Genomic DNA, 13,587 nt, shown 5'->3' with positions numbered 1-13,587 from the left:
AAAAATAGAGTGATACATTGTATGTTATCTTTTGTGTAAAAAGAGGAATAAGAAAATACATACAAATCTGCTTATTTTTGCCAAATCACAAGAAGGGTAAACTAGAAACGAATGAAACCACATTTAATTACCCACAGGGGTGGGGAGGAATGGAGTGAAAGGGAAAGGAAAGAGAATGATATTTCTCTGAATATACTTGTTCTGCATAGTTTTGACAAACTTTTGGAACTTTGTTAATGTGTCACATGTTGAGTAAATAAAATTCCATCAGTATGGATAGGGAGCTCACCACCCCTAAAACTGAATAAAACCAAAACAAATAAACTGAACTATATATCAAATCGATAACATAACCGCATAAGAAAAAGGAGGGAAAAAAAGAACTAATCCAAGTAGCTTTGAATGCAGTACTTAGACTTTATACCCTTCGTATAAACACAAAAAGAACTGCAAAGAATCTTTAACTTTACTTAATAATTTTGTGGTTGGTAGAGATAGGAGTGTAACAATTCTGAGACAATTTTTGTGTATCATAAGACTGAGAAAATGAGATACTGTTAGGAGCCAGGGTTTTCATTGTGGGAGAAAGGAGGCATAAGTAAGAAACAGAGAAAGGTGAGTGTATTAGTTTCCTAAGGCTGCTGTAAAAAGTACCACAAACTGGGTGGCTTAAAACAACAGAACTGTTTTGCTTCCCAGTTCTGGAGGCTGGAAGTCCCAGATCAAGGTGTCAGCAAGGTTGGTGCCCTCTGAGGCTGTGAGGGAGATGACTTCTCCCCTAGCTTTTGGTGGTTTGCTAGCAACTCTGGCATTCCTTGGCTTATAGAAGCATTGCCCTCATTTCTGTCTTTGTCTTCATGTGCTGTTCTCCCTGTATGTGTCTCAGTTCCCCCTTTTTAAGAGCGGATAAATCCAGGCTTCCCTGGTGGCGCAGTGGTTGAGAGTCTGCCTGCCGATGCAGGGGACACGGGTTTGTGTCCCGGTCCGGGAAGATCCCACATGCCGCGGAGCGGCTGGGCCCATGAGCCATGGCTGCTGAGCCTGCGTGTCCGCAGCCTGTGCTCCGTAACGGGAGAGGCCACAGCAGTGAGAGGCCCCCGTACCGCAAAAAAAAAAAAAAAAAAATGATGACAATAATGGATTATAACATATTGAATCAAAAAGAATGCAGGAGTCCACAGTGATCCTAAAAATGAAACCAACATACAAATAAACTGGGGGAGATGGGAAAGCTCTTCTTTATAGTAGAAAGATGACAAATGTGGAAGGGATGAGAGTTAGAAAACAAACCTTCTGCAACCATCACTGAGTAACTGATTCAAACAAGAATTTTCAAACCATTGAGTAAAAGATCGTTGGGTAAACAGACATTTACAGTCTCAAAGTAGCTCCCCAGAGATTATTTAGTAATTACAAAGAGAAAAGATAGATATCTTTATGGTAGAGAAACACAGTGGAGAAGGTAGAGCGCACTGCCTCTGCCTTTACCAGCGGTTAAGTAAACATCAACAGTGATGACACACTCTGACATCAGGTACCTCCTGGTGTAACCCACTGAGAAGAACACAGTGGCACTTACGCACGGGTCCTGCCAAAACTGAGACATCCAAATCAAATCTTGAGGAAACAATCCAACAAATGCAAACTGAGGGAGGCTCTCAAAACAGTGGGTTTGTATTCTTCAAATACATCAGTCATGAAAGACAAAGAAAGGCAGAGAAATTTCCAGGTTAAAAGAATGGGATTTTTTTTTTTTTTACAGGAGCTTAGACATTTACCCTAAAATTTACATAGAAGTAAAAAAGATCCTTGACTAGGTAAGTCATCTTTAAAAAAGGAAAGCAAAGAGGGAGGATTTACCCCACCAGAAGTTAAGACCTACTACAAAGCCATTGTAATAAAAATAGCCCTAAAAGAGACCAATGGACCAATGCAATACAGCAGAGCACTTAGACAGACTCATGCATATTTGCAAAGTTAATATAAGATAACTTGGCATCACTAATCAATAGGGGAAAGATAGATTTTTTTTAAAGGTAAATGGTATTGGGAAAACTGGCTCACTCTAAGGAGAAAGATAAAACTGTTCCTTACCTAACACAACATAACCTATCCCAAAGATCCACTGACATTTTACACAAGAGATATCTGAAAGGCAAGCAAACATATGCTGTTAAACTCATCAATAACCACAGAAAAGGAAACCAGAATAACAAAAGGCTGGGTTCCCACAGCAAAGGGCTCAATGAGCCAAGAGCCAGGGAGGGGAGAGGCAGGAAGCAGGGAGAGGCCCCTGAAGTGCGCAGTGGGAGCAGGAACTCCTCCAGCAATTAACCAATTAGGTTAATCTAATTTAATCTAATCTAATACATGACTCAGCAATTCCAACCCTGGACACCCACAGGGACTTTCTTTTTTTTTTTTAATTTTTAAAAATTTATTTTTTTTTACATCTTTATTGGAGTATAACTGCTTTACAATGGTGTGTTAGCTTCTGCTTTATAACAAAGTGAATCAGTTATACACATACATGTTCCCATGTCTCTTCCCTCTTGCATCTCCCTCCTCCCCCCCCACCCCCCCCTTCCCTATCCCACCACAGGGACTTTCTTTGTGGAGGCATCTCTGGGGAACATCATGATTGATTGATTCCAGGTCTAAATAGGTCAGACCAGATTCTCAAGGAACCAGATGAGGACACTAAAGTCATGTTAAAAGAACTCAGTGTCCAACCTGAAGACGCTCCCACTGGCCAAAGATGGGATGCTTCAAGCACCAATAATGATAATAACCACAGTGGAAACCAACTGAACGTGTTTATATTCATGAGTTCATAATGATGCCAAAAAACAAGCAAACAAAAAAGGATTGAATGCTTTTAGACAATACTAGGAAACTGCTTCATTATTTTGAAAGCAGATAAATAAGGGGAAAGAATCAAGTAATTATCGTGCTTTTCTGAAATGAACTGTACTTCAGAGTTAAACCAAATAGGTGATGAAGGAACATTTCTCTTTATATATATATTCCTACAAATACACAAAGAATGATAGAAATTAAAATATCACTGTTATGGACTGAATTTTGTCCTCCTGAAATTCATACATTGAAGCCCTAACTTCCAGTGTGACAGTATTTGGAGATGGGGCCTTTAAGGAGGTAATTAAGGTTAAATGAGGTCATAAGGGTGGGGCCCTAATTCAATAGACTGGTGTCCTTATACGAAGAGGAAGGGATGCCAGAGATCTCTTTTTCATCAGGCTTACAGAGGAAAGGCCATGTGAGGACATGGCATGAAGACAGCCATCTGCAACCACGTAGAGAGGTCTCACCAGAAACCAACCCTGCTGGCACCTTGATCTTGGACTTCCAGACTGTGAGGAAATAACCTTCTGTGGTATAAGGCCCCCAGTCTGTGTTAATCTTTTATGGCAGCCCAGGCAGACTAATACAAGCACCAGTTTGCAACTCCTAATGAATTATGGATCTGGGCAATGATCTCAATGGCTGACACCACCAAAGAGAGAGAACCAGACAAACACACCTCCTGATGGTACCACCTAGGAAGTTGTCCAGACAAAACAAACAAAAAAACCCACAAAACAACTGGAGTCTGTTAGATGTAACTAGTAATTTACAGGAAATACCAGGGACAGAGGACCATGTTAACCAACGCCAGAAGGACGTAATCAGCAAAACCCACAGTGCAGGAAATTTGACAAGATTGTTTCCTTGAAAAAAATTGCAAGGAAAATAAAATAGAGGAAACCCCTCTAGATTAGAAGAGATTGAAGAGTCATAGCAAGCAATCACAATGTATGGACCTCATTGATCTCAATTCAAACAAACAAATTTTAACCCCCCAAAAATTTTAAGACAAAAACTATGAATACTGACTAGGTTTTTAATAATATTAAGGAGTTATTTTTAATTCTGTTCATGTGCGATAATAGTTTTATATTTTCTAAAGAGCATTTATCTTTTAAATATATAGACTAAAATATTTGCAGGTGAAATAATATGTGGGGGATCTGATTTGAAATAACCCAAAGAGTTAAGAAATGGGAGGAGGTGTAGATAAATAAGACTGGCCACGCACTGGCGATAGCCAAAGCTGGGTGATGGATATACATGGGAGGAGGTATAGATAAATAAGACTGGCCACGCACTGGCGATAGTCAAAGCTGGGTAATGGATATACAAGGTGCTATATTATCCTCTCAACTGTTAAAAGCTGGACATTTTCTGGAATAAAAAATTGTTTTCTTGAGTACTGAGTATTTTTAAAAGTGATAAACAAAATGAGATTTTCTCTTAGGTAAATTAAATATATAATACACAAAACAAAACACATTTTACAAGAGTACTAACAAAGCAATACACATCTAACACATAGAGGAGTTGTTGTCTGGAGGAGCGGGAGTAGGGTCTGGGGATAAAGGGAATTGGTTCATCATTTAAATAAACCTGCAGGGCTTTCCTGGTGGCACTTAGGAGTCTGCCTGCCAGTGCAGGGGACATGGGTTCGAGCCCTGGCCTGGGAAGATCCCACATGCCGTGGAGCAACTAAGCCCGTGCACCACAACTACCGAGCCCATGTGCCACAACTACTGAGCCCTGCAAGCCACAACTACCGAGCCCACATGCCACATCTACTGAGCCTGCGCTCTAGAGCCTGTGAGCCACAACTACTGAGCCCACGTGCCACAACTACTGAAGCCTGCATGCCTAGAGCCTGTGCTCTAGGGCCTGTGTTCCACAACTACCGAGCCCAAGTGCTGCAACTACTGAAGCCCGTGTGCCTAGAGCCCGTGATCCACAACAAGAGACGCCACCACAATGAGAAGCCCGAGCACCGCAACGAAGAGTAGCCCCCCTTCGCCGCAACTAGAGAAAGCCTGCGTGCAGCAACAAAGACCGAACGCAGCCAAAAATAAATAAAATTTTTTAAAAATTATACATAAATAAATAAAGCTAGAGAGGGACTGAGGAGTACGTTTAGTGCCATCCTCTGCACCTCAGGTCCAAGGACAGAGAAAAACTGGAAGATGGAAAAAGCACAAGGATACACAAAAAATGATTGTAGCCCTACTACCAGAAAGAAGCATTGCTCACATTTCCGTGTTTCCTTCTAGTGTTTTTTCTATATCTATAGAAAACTACCCTCTCCTTTCCACTCATTCTCAGGCTTTGGAGACACATAGAAATGGGTTAAAGTTCTGGATTAACCATTTTATGAATGGTGTTATCTTGGACAAGTCGTTTTCTCTTGTCCAACTTTCGTTTTCTCATTCTGAAAAGTCGGAACCATCACAAGCACCTAAGATTAGGTGATGATGGGACGAAAAAGCATCTAGAGGCTCCCTGGGGTGGTTCCCACTGGTATTTTGCACAGCTCTGTGCAGAGGCAGTGATAAATATTTGTCAAACTGAACGGGATGAAATTACGAGACAGCCAGATCTCACGTGTGTGTTTTCATCTCAAAGCCTTGTGTTGAGGCACATAATGTTTTTTCCTGTGATTCACTCTCAGTTCCACGTGCAGGGAGAAGAAACTCCCTCTTTGGGGTCACCCAGTTTACATGGTGAGAGACCCCAGAAATGTCTTCTCATCATTTGCAGTGTCTCCCAGGGAAGAGTGCAAAGATGTTGAAGTTGACAGAAGTATTGCAAAAGGCTTCCTGGCTGCTAGCAGTGAGGATGTTCAGTCTCTGGGGCCCAAAGGTTCCCAGGTGGTTTCTGGCCTTCAGAGTCTGGCTTACATGAGCCACCCTGGAAGCCACCACACGTGGTAACGTGTCCTTTTTCTGAAACATCATTGGGTGGCTGGGCACAGAGCTGGGGGTCTCCCAGGGGGCTCCTGTGCAGCATCACTGTGTCCCTAAAGGTCCAAGCGGTCCCGGGAATGTTTTCAGTTCTAGTGTTCAGCATTTGTTGTTAGGAGAAATCGTGTGCTCTACTGGCATTTGTGAATTCTGGGACTTTTAGAAGTTTCTAGAATGCAGGCCTCATGGGGCTCAAGGGCCTACTTGACTCCTAGCCAGTCTGGATCCTTGTTCTTCCTTAATCCTTCCAATGATACTTCAGAAGCAGAGCAGGGATTTGGGGTTGTGTTTTTCACACAGGTTTTGGTCTTAGGGGGACACACCAACACACACAGGAGCACAGGGCCCTCAGCAGGCATCTCGTGCCTCTCCTCTGCCTTCTCAGACCAGGAAGCCCCGTCCAGAGAGGTCAAGGAACCTGTCCAGGGTCATGCAGAGGAGAGTCAGTTCATGCCACGTGGTTCCGGCTTTGGGGTTAGGAGAGAAAAGGTGAGATCATGAGAGCAAACCTAAGAGGGCTCGTCCTCCAGAAGCCCAGACTGAAATCTCATGAAGTCACAGAACCAGAAACCTGGCTCCTGGACAGACCTTCCTGCTCTTCCAGGCACTGGGGGGTGGGGGCAGGGTAGAGGGGTTAAGAGCTCAGACTCGACTTACATGGACCCAGGTTCCAGCCCTTAGATGCATTTACTAGCTGCATGAATTTAGGGAAGTTACTCCACTGCTCCATTTTGGTTTCCTCCTTAGTGAAACCTATCCCCCTGCAGAGTTGTTGTAAAGATTGAATGACTCAAGGCAAAAAGTGCCTGCCCGATGGTAGGCCCAATGTGAACGCATGATCACTATGGCCCACAGTACTGCGGGGAGAGGCAGGGGTGCAGGCCCTGACTCCCCACAGGTGACTCTGTCTTTGGGGAAATCTCGCAGCCTGTCTCCCAACCTGTAGCCTCAGAGTAAGGAGACTCATTGCACAACGAGGCAATGTGTGTGGAAGCACTTTGTGGACTGCCAAGCACAGGCCAGGGCCCAATACAACGACTGCTGTTACAAAAAATCTGGTCCAACACCATCAATTCAAGGAGGAGGTCAGAACACACCACCCCAAAATATGCCACTCTGGCATATCGCCCATTTTGAGTTAAAGGCACTTAAAAAAAAACAGCAGATACAAGAAGAACACCCTGACTTTCCTTTTTTTTTTCTTAAAAGAGATGAAACTCCCATGTGAAAGATGTCCTCCCTACACCAGAGAGACAGTAACATGCATATCATCAAGAATGGTCAGGTGAGACCACAGAATTCTGTGCCTTGTTAAAATAACTCTTATCTTCCTTTAGCCTATCCACTTATTTTAGTTTCTTTTCCACCATTGCTTCTCTCTGTTTTACCTCGTATAAAAGCACAGAGATTTTGCCACTTCTTTGGGTCTTCATGTCCTTTTGAGGGCTCCTATGTCACACAAAACTTCTGTTAAATAAATGTGTATGCTTTTCTCCTGCTGATCTGTCTTATGTCAATTTAATTCTCAGGCCAGCTGAAAAACCCTAGGAAGGTAGAAGGAAGACCCTGCTCCCCTACAAAAGCGAAGTCTCAGAAGGTCCTGGGTCTACTTTCCATGGAGCCTCCATCTGGCTGGTATTTATCTGCCTCCCCCGTCTGTCTGATTTTAGTCGGAGAAGTCAATTCAAGCCCGAAGTCAGCCCATCCTTCTCACTGAGCTTCCATCAGAGTTTCAGCCCGCCTGGGTCACGTGTGCCTGGGGACAAGGCAGAGGCCCTGGCTAGGATGTGACAGCACCAGGTCACACAGGCAGGGTCCCCATAGCAGGGCACAAGCTGGGGCACTGGGAAGCTAAGCTGATAGGGATGCTAACATCTGAGAACTCCGGAGCTGGAAGCAGGCTGGTCCAGATGCTCACGTTGTTGATAGAGAAACTGAGGCCCAGAGCAAAGAAAGAACTTACTCAGGGACACATGGCCCTGGTGACAACACTGGGACTAGAATTCTGGTTTGCAGTTCTATACTCTTTCTCCCACACCTTGCCCTTGGAATGAATATTCTAGTAAGTGCAGGCTTCGATCTGGACATGTTCATTCTGAGCTCACAAATACAAATGCTTAATCCTCTGTAACATTCTTGGTCACGGTCTTGTTTTTTTTCTTTATTTTTTTTTGGCCATATTGCAGCATGCAGGATCTTAGTTCCCTGACCAGGGATGGAACCCATGTCCTGTGCAGTGTGTGGAAGCACGGAGTCTTAATCACTGGACCGCCAGGGAAGCCCCTTGGTTAGGGTCTTGAATGCAGTTCAAGGAGTTAACTCCTGGGGGTAGGTGTCATAAACCCAGAGCCATGTTCAGTGTAAGTATTGCTCTGGCCTGTAATTTCTTATTTTTAGTAACACTGAATAGCACCCCCAGGCTGTGCTGGAGCCCACTGATTACTGGATGGCTTATTAAGGCCACAGGTCCTGGGAACAGCAAAGGGAAATCAAAACGCAAATCACAGTCTCTCCGAAGCACAGGCCTTTATTAAATCCCAGTCTACTGGTAACATTTCAGGATACAAAGAGATTTTTGCTCTCTTTTGGAACTGTGGGAAGATTTAAATCAACAGTCTTTTGTTGAGTGTCGCCTATGGTGGATAGTTTGGGATGACTGAACTTCAGCCTCGTGGGAGAATCAGACAGCATACATTTGAAAATCACTTTACAGTTTACAGAGCCTATTCATGTTGTCTCAGTTAATCCTTACTACCGCCCTGGGAGGCATCAGACACTCAGAGAGGTAAGGCAATTTGCCAAGTATAGGCCAGCAAGTGGAGAGGCCAGGATTAACCCCAGGTCTTCTGCCTACAGATTCAGGTCACTTCATACTATACCATGCAACACACAGATACAGTGAAATTGTTAGGAGACACAGGCCGGAGAATCTAAAAAATTTATTATTATTATTCTGTGAAAAGCTCTTGGAGGAATTAGCATTTGATATAGGTCTTTAAATGGCTATGATTATTTTCCTTTTTTCCTATTTTAATAGGTCACTGTAGATGATGTGGAAAGTGTAATAAAATGCAACAAACAAAAGACTGATAATCCTGATACAGAGGTGCTGCCTCTATAAATCATTTACATTGCTCCTTCCAGTTTTTTCTTTGTGTTTTTTAAACTAGTTGAAATCATACTCTCTCTATGGCTTTGAATTGTCTTTTTCTCCCCTTTAATGTACATTTTATCACATTCTCTTTGAATGGGTTAAACACCAGTGGGTCTGTGATTAGGGAATTCTGGACTAAGAACATAGCTGGAGGGACTTTCCTGGTGGCGCAGTGGTTAAGACTCCGCGCTCCCAATGCTGGGGGCTTGGGTTCAATCCCTGGTCAGGGAACTGGATCCCACGTGCATGCCACAACTAAGGAGCTGGCGAGCCGCAACTAAGGAGCCTGCCGGCCGCACCTAAGACCCAGCATAGCCAAATAAAAAAAGAAAGAAAAAAGAAAGAACATAGCTGGAGAAAAGGTGTGGGGACAGGGAAACGAAGGGCGTATTCAGGAAACGGTGAGTAATTCTTCGAGACTAAACTTGTAACTCTATGATGAGCTGAGGTTTACCAAGGAATCTAGAAAGACCTTTAATATCACATGGTGGAGAGCCTTGAATGACACACTAAGGAATTTGTAGTTTACTCTATTCTCATTAAACAACAATACACTTTACACTGTACATATTTAGAAAAATACATATGAGAACATTCAGAAATAAGTCACAATCTGTGCAGATGTAATTGCTATTAATATTTTGAAACATGTATAACCTACCAATTTTTTTCTGTACACATATTTCTTTTTTCCCCAAACAGGGACATAAAACACATATTCTTTTCTAATCTGATTATAATTCCATTAACATCTTTCTTGGTCATTAAAAATTCTTTTGCAATAATGGTTTTTAAACACTGTATGCACCGGAACTCTGTTTTTAAACAAAATCCTACCAGGAACCTCAAAGGCCAAAAGGGATATAAGTAGAACTACTGTGATCAGAACATGGGTGGGAGCCCTGATGCCCGCCTGACCCTGTAAGACACCCTGACCCCGTTCTGAAAAACACTGTTGCCTAATGTCATTTTTATGGCTGCAAGGTAAGAGAATAGCATCACTTAATCAGCTTGCTCAGTTGTTTCCAATTTTTCCCTTTGTAAATTGATACTACATTCTTTGAGCACATCCCATAATTATTTCCCAGTGAAGGTTTCTGAACATGGGGTGTGACATAATCAGAGCTATTAGCATGAATGCCAAATACAGTAAAATCTTACTTAACTGGAATTCAGCTGACCACAACCCTTAATTAACCAATTTTCTTTTGCTCAACTTTGGGAACATAAAGGAAACTCTCTACCTCCCTCCCTTTTCTTCTCTCTCTCTCAAACACATACACAAGCACACATGCACAGAACTATGAAATAGGGATACAGTTAACAAATCTATGCGATCACTGTACTCTGAGAACTATGAAACATTACTGAGAGAAATTAAAGGTGAGTGCAAATGGTGAGACATACCATACTCATGGACTGGAAGATTCAGTATTGTTAAAATGCCAATTCTCCCCCAGATTAATCTATAGAGTCAACACAATGACATTCAAAATATTAGCAGGGTTATTTTGGAAAATTTAGTAAGCAAATTTTAAAATTTATGTGGAAATGCAAAGCATGTAGAATAGCCAAAACAACATGGAAAAAGAGCAAAGTTGGAGGGCTCATCCAATCCGGTTTCAAGACCTACTATAAAGCTGACAGAAATCAAGATAGAATGGTATTCAAGTAAAGTTGACATATAGACCAATGGAACAAAATAGAAAGTCCAGAAATAGATCCACACATATATGTGGTCAATTGGTTTTCTAGCAAAGGTGCCAAGACAATTAAATGGAAGAAAGGATAATCTTTTTAACGAAAGGTGCTAAAATAATTGGTGGCTATACGTACAAAAATGAGCTAAAACTATAAACCTTTAAAAAAATAGGAGAAAACCTTAGTGATCTTGGGTTAGGCAAAGATTTAAAAAATAGGACACATAAAATTTTAAAAATCAATAACTTGGACTTCATCAAAATTGAAAATGTCTGCTCTTTGAAAGCACAATTAGTTAAAAGAAAAGGCGGGACTTCCTTGGTGGTGCAGTGGTTACGAATCCACCTGCCAATGCAGGGGACACGGGTTTGAGCCCTGGTCCAGGAAGATCCCACATGCTGCAGAGAAACTAAGCCCATGCGCCACAACTACTGAGCCCGTGTGCCACAACTACTGAAGCCCACGCACCCTAGAGCCGACGCTCTGCAACAAGAGAAGCCCACACAATGAGAAGCCCGTGCACTGCAACGAAGAGTAGCCCCCACTCGCTGCAACTAGAGAAAGCCCACGCGCAGCAACGAAGACCCAACACAGCCAAAATAAATAAATAAAATAAATTTTTTAAAAAAAGAAAGAAAAGGCAAGCCACAGACTGGGAGACTATGTCTGCAAACATACACAAAATAAAGGACTTATGTCCACAATATGTAATGAATTCTCAATATTAAGACAAGACAATTAAAATTAGGCAAAAGTTCTGAACATTTTATCAGAAACACTGATGCCAAATAAGCGCATGAAAAGATGTTCAACATCATTAGTTGTTAGGGAAATGCAAATTTAAACCAAATGGAGATACCACTACATATCCACTGTAGTGGATAGAATTTAAAAGACAATGCCAAGTTTGGCTAGAAGGTGGAGCAATGGGTTAGCATTTATTTACAAAGTTAAACATTCACTTACCATATGACTCAGGAATTCCACTCTTGTGTATTTTTCAAGTGAAGTGAAAATATTTAATATATGTCTACACAAAGATCTGTACGTGAATATTTATAAGAGCCTTGTTCAGAGTAGCCAAAAACTGGAAACAGTCCAGATGTCCATTGATTGGTAAATGGATAAAGAAAAATCTATACCTAAATGGAATACTACTCAGCAATTAATAGGTATAAACTACTTATACATGCAACAACATGATGAATCACAAAAGCATTACTAAGTGAAAAAAGTCAGATACAAAAGACTACATACTATATGCATTTATATGAAGTTCTAGAAAAGGAGAATCTGAAGTGGTGATAGCAGATCAGCCGTTGCTAGGGGTTCAGGGATTGGGGATGGTGATTGACTGCAATGTTCTAAATCATATTTTTGACAGCAGTTGCACTACTAAAGACATATGTCAAAATTCATCATGTAGACTTAAAATTGGTGAATTCTATTATAAATAAATTATACTTCTAGTGGCATTTGGATTCATCTTCGTTCACTTTTTTGTCATTCTTCTAGCCACTTAGTGGTTCACATTTAATGGTTCAGATTTGCAATGTCTGCTAAGTGTCAAGAATAGAGTTTGTGTTTCTTGTTATTTTCCTTGGTTGTTTTTGAGCAAAAAAAGAGGTGGGAACACCTTTCCTTCACCATTTTAAACTTGGAAGTCTTACAGATGATATTAAAAACCATGGACTGGAGCTATCCCTATTTCTTAATTATTAATTTACATTTTGAGACACTACTACTGAGTCCCTACAATGATAAATAAGGACTCAGATCTCCCTCACCTTCCCATTTCCACTTCCCTATCCCCCCAATGTAGTTATAGTCAGGACATATTTAATTATGATTGTGCAAATGTCATTCACTAGAGCATCACTCGAGCTCTCTGCCCACCCCGTAACACCTTAGTTATTCAGTCCTTCACTTTTACTGGAGTTACTCATTTTCCCATGTGCCTGATTTTCTACACATTTAATTTTTCCTAATATCCCAAAAAAGCCTGCTTCAGTTCTATTAATAATGTTTTCCGTAATCTCAAATATATCATGTTCATCTTATTCCTAGAGACCTTCTTCTCAGAGCCTTCCTTCCAAGTTCTCCAATTTAAACTGTATGCAGTACCAATGTCAACCATAAATTTCCATTCACCATCATCGTGGGGATTCATGTTGCCTCTTGCGCTTCGGATCCCTTGCTTCCTGGATTCCATGTATTCCTTTCTTGGTTTACTCCCTCGTTTTATTGGATCACTATCTCCAGTAGTTCACTAAAGGTACAAGGGAAGTAAATGATTTTTGTTCTTGCGTGTCTGAAAGTATCTTATTCTATCTTCATTTGATGAACAGTTTGGCTGAATATAGAAGTGTAGGATATAAATCAGAATATTGAAGGCATTGGCCCATTGTCCACTAGATCCCAAAGTGTTGTTGAGAGGTCCATTGATTCTGATCCTCTTCTTTTTCTCTCTAGAAGTTTATAATATCTTCTCTGTATCCCTGATAGTCAAAAACTTCACCGTGGTGTACCTGACCATGGGTCTTTTTCATTCTCTGTGCTAGGCCCATCCCTTGAGCTAGCTCTTTTGAGTTGGAAAATCATGCTTTAGTTCTGAGAAGTTTCCTTCATAATTTTGTTCCCTTGGCTCTCTATCTGGCATTTCTAGTAGTTGGCTTTTAACCTCTTAGACTTATCCTCTTGCTTTATTTTTTTTAGATTTTAAAATTTTTATCTATTTTTGTCTGTGTTGGGTCTGCGTTGCTGCACGCGGGCTTTCTCTAGTTGTGGCGAGCGGGGGCTACTCTTTGTTGCGGTGCATGGGCTTCTCATTGCAGTGGCTTCTCTTGTTGCGGAGCAGGGGCTCTAGGCGCGCAGGTGCTCTAGGCGCGCAGGCTTCAGTAGTTGTGG

This window comes from Monodon monoceros, unplaced genomic scaffold (genome assembly GCF_005190385.1).
Source record: "Monodon monoceros isolate NGI ecotype Baffin Bay Population unplaced genomic scaffold, NGI_Narwhal_1 Super_Scaffold_19, whole genome shotgun sequence".
NCBI lineage: Eukaryota > Metazoa > Chordata > Mammalia > Artiodactyla > Monodontidae > Monodon > Monodon monoceros.
This window is presented reverse-complemented; position numbering follows the sequence as displayed.